The 4,224-nt window shown below is 44.9% G+C and overlaps 1 long non-coding RNA gene across 1 annotated transcript; it reads left to right on the forward strand.

The window, feature by feature from the left end:
• The first annotated feature begins 412 nt into the window (after positions 1-412).
• Positions 413-3,927, forward strand: LOC126525751 (uncharacterized). The gene is made up of 2 exons (XR_011889949.1): positions 413-2,197; positions 3,243-3,927. It is a non-coding gene; the product is annotated as an uncharacterized lncRNA (long non-coding RNA).
• The last annotated feature ends 297 nt before the right edge of the window (positions 3,928-4,224 follow it).

The raw sequence follows: 4,224 nt of genomic DNA on the forward strand, positions 1-4,224 counted from the left end.
AAAACCACAATGCTTAAGCGTTTCCGCAGGAATAATCTGGAGCCAAGAAATAACCTGTTCTTTTTTTTTTCGTGAGCACGAGGACCAGAAGCAGCGTTGTTTAGAACTCGTTGCTGCTGAGATTTTCCACACAAAAAAGCTTGCATTTCTCTGCAACCGTGTTCTACGCCGCTATTTCACAATAAACTGACGTAGCTGTTCTAAAGAAAGCAGTCGGCATAAGTGCTCATGCGAAAGTTCCTATTCAAACGTTATATGTATTTTATAAGTCTACGCTTTCTAGGTTTTATTTTTTGTTTTCTGAACGCAAATAATTTCAGATTTCGACCAGCGTTTTTCTGCTTGCTCTGTCACAATACACTGATGCTGTGGTCCTCAAGAAACAGTTTGCGTTAGTGTGGCCGTTGTCAAACTAGTTAGCTTCCGCCTTCATATTCTTGTTTTCCAATATGTAGAGAACAACCAGCGAACGAATGTCACTTCTATCTCTGAAAGGAAGGGGGATAACTGGGAAATACTAACTTTATCCTTCAAGCAAAGACTTGTATTTGAGCGTGCGTCTCTGCCAACAAATTCGAAAGTTCCATACAGTGGTAATGTTATTGTGCACAGGTTAAAAATGTGACGTTTGATGTCACTCGTTTAGAGCGGGCATACTCTACAACCCACACATATTTTGAGCTTCTGCGAAATTTGCGCGTGAGGCACATCCAATGAGGTTTTCTTGCACGTGCATTTCTAGCGTCATCAGAACAGCCATCAAGTTCGCTATCAGTTTGCAAACCTCAAACGAAAAAACAAAAACAAAAGCGGCCTGTTCACACAATAAGAGGTTATCGCTAGACATGCGAAGCAATTTGGTCTAGTGGTAATCGTTTCTTTGCATCAAAAGAAGTTAAACGAGCAAGTCATGCAAAGCGAATGATGTTGCAAGCTTTCTCCAAATAGTACCAACTTCTACTAAATCTTTAGCATGCTGTTCGTAACGGCAGTACTTCTGCACACCAAAAGGAATATGACGACTTAAAAGGCAAGGGCAAAATATATCCACCTCTTTGATAGCCGGCGAAGTAGGGAGCTCGTGCGGAGCGAATAAACCAAAATACAACCTGATAACGGAAGCAAGCGGAACTTCTAGGCTGCGTAGTGGCCGAAAACACATGGAAATAAGGTGTAAATGGGCACATGAGAAGACACCTATAATACATGAGATGCGGATTGCTTCCTTGCTTGCTTGCTCAAAACATCAAATTGCTCAAACTGGGTTAGCCAATACAGGCAAAGCTAGCAGGAGGGAGAGGAAGTAAGAAGTTTCAAAGAGCGAAGGTAAAAGAAACGATGTTGCAAGGGTAGACCGGCAAGTAGTGCACGCAATCCTTCCCCTTATAAGCCGCACGGAATATTATACTAAGGCAAGATTGAAGCACAAAAAAAAAACTGGGTGAGGAGAACGCGCAATCACTTGCAATGCTCATGTCTATCGTAAATCTTTTGCTCGGAGGTTTTCCATCGAACCATAATCAACCGGCCATCTCATTGTTCTGGGGTGGTATGCAAAGACTTTCTTGAAACGCGTCAGAGGCGCTCTCTTCACACTACCGGCACAGGCATTTCTGTATGCGAGCAATTTCCTGACAAGACGGGACGGCTCGCGAAGCGCTGCGCAACGATGTCACCCGCTTTGCATGTATGCAGTGAACAGGGCGGGAGCTTTTAGAACAGGCTATTTGGTATCACCGAACAATGCTGTCGTCCATGTTGCCGTTATTCTAACGTATCGGTTTCAAGGATATTATGTATTCCGACCCTCTATGATATTTGGCCAATCGTATCCGAAGAACTGCAGCTGCGACAAGGAGATGAAGAAATTTGGGGAAAGCTGCACCGAACAATGGATTCCAGGAAGCCGAAAAAAGTGTTCGATATAAATATAGCGGGTAAAGGGCAGACGGTCGCTCACTTGTTCCGTATTGTTTAAACGGGGGATATAAGTCCGCGACAGCTTGGCGCGCGCTACCTGGAACACCCACAGTTGACGATATGGAGAAAATGAGCCGCATTATCTTACTGGGGTTTTGTGTGTTCATCTTGCCTACAAATGGACTACGGTCGGGAACACAACTGGGACGCTCGACAAGCGCTGCTTCGAGATCAAGAAGCTCGGAACTACGTTGGCTGCCAGGCAAGACAGGAAGACGTAAGCAACTATATATTATATATATTTCATCTCAGTGTAATCCAAAAGAAAGCAACTAAGGACGTCACAAACGTGGATGATGAACTGTGAATGCGCGCATAGGCTGTCCGCAATAGAGTTGGGGAAAAATAAGCAGAGGACGCACGTTTAAAAGTTGTTGAACCAATGGTTGTTTCAGCTATATCTTACAGTGACAACAGTGACAAATTTCACAATCGTGTTAGAGAACATGCTCATGAGCGAAGGAAACATTCTAGAGAATTTTTAAGAAAACGTTAGATCAAGTTGTATTTCCGAGGTATAGGAATGTACTATTTCGTAGTATACAACGTGCACAAATCAATTAGTTTATGTGGGTCTCGCCAGGGCTCCTTCGACCGCGTAGAAATTGCCAATTGTTCATTGCGCAAGATATGCACTGCTTATTTTGGACGGCGGCTGGTATGCCGACTTCTGTAGTTGCTGAAAGGAGTAAATACTCGAAGGTTATATTGCAGCTTCAGTCACTATAATCTGCTGCACGTTTTTTTGGCTTGGTTGTCACAGTGAAACAATGTATAGGTATCTCGGTCCAACTACGTTGGATGCATATGAATTGCTCTGTGGTTCTTACACGAACCTTTAGGTAAATAATGTAGTTTACTATAAGCCTGACATACACTGGGAGAATGTTGGCACTTTGGCGCGAATAGAATATTGGTAGGTGTAACTGTTGTCGGCAAGCGGTTTGCTGGAGTAGTGCATAACAGACACATTGACTCCTCGTATAACGTACTATGAAAATAAGAAAAAGCCATTTTTAGAGATTTGTTTACTTATAAGTAATTTAGTTATATTCAGATTCCAACCCGCTAATTATGGCCAATCTCTCCATTGCCCTACTGCTCGGCGAGTCTTCTATTATGGTCGACATCTGGGTGTTCGACACCCCTACATGAATTTTTACTATGTGTGCTAGTGGCCGACGAGTTAGTTAAACGAGCTGAGTACTACTGCATTCTGCGCACCAATATGCATTGAACTGAGCTGTCATATGAAATTTCAGGTTGCCCACTTGGTCAAGTCTACAAGAAATGCGCGAGCAGCGTTTGTGGCGAGTACAGGTGCCAGGACCTTTATAAATTTCATCAGAGAGTATGCACCACTGACTGCCAGTCAAGGTGCTTCTGCGTTTGGCCTTTCTTCAGAAACAACGACGGACGTTGCGTGCCTGTTTGGCAGTGCTACACTTACAGACGTTCCTCTTGGTCTGGGAATCGCCAGTCCAGCGCCTCGGGACAAGCGGCGAGAGGGCAGTCTGGCAACTTTGGTTCAGCAAGTGCGCCTGATCACGTGTCTGCATCGTCTGTACCCCGGTCTGGCAACTGGGGTCTAGCTTCTGGAGCGCAATATGGTAGCGCGAACATCGTGAATGGCCAACAGCTCGGTGGGTACGGTCAAGTGACTGGTCAGCCTACTGCTAGCTGGGTCGTGGGACCTGCCTGGCAACCTGGCTGGGGCAGCATGACCGGCTTACAGGCTGGAAGCGGGAGCTACGGGAATGGTGCCTTGGGTGTGGTGATACCCCAGTACCAGGGCAGCTGGGTCTTGGACAATGGCAACTTGTACCGAATCTAGCACCGATGACTCGCTATTATATTTTTTTCACTGACGAGGACCCCTGTGGTTATGCGCCCTGCATCGAACAGTTGTGATTGTCTCAGAAATAAATCGTGTTATGGCTGGAAGAAGTGTTTAAAAAATTCCTTTGTGTATGTTCTACGTTGGACAGTACCAGGTTTTCGAACAGGAAAACAGAAAGAGCCGTGCCTTGCGGTCGACATTCTAAACGACCCACGAATGCTAACAAAATAGATATTATCGAGGAACGTGGCTGCTAGTGAAAACCATCAGTTATGAGAGACAATGAGAACAAGAATCTAGTAGTTTCCACGTCGCAAGCGCAATTCCTTAAATAACACGACTAATATATTAAGCTTTCGAAAGGGAATGCCATTCTACGGCGAACTTAAAGCACAGTGTGGCAG

This window comes from Dermacentor andersoni, chromosome 8 (genome assembly GCF_023375885.2).
Source record: "Dermacentor andersoni chromosome 8, qqDerAnde1_hic_scaffold, whole genome shotgun sequence".
Classification (NCBI taxonomy): domain Eukaryota; kingdom Metazoa; phylum Arthropoda; class Arachnida; order Ixodida; family Ixodidae; genus Dermacentor; species Dermacentor andersoni.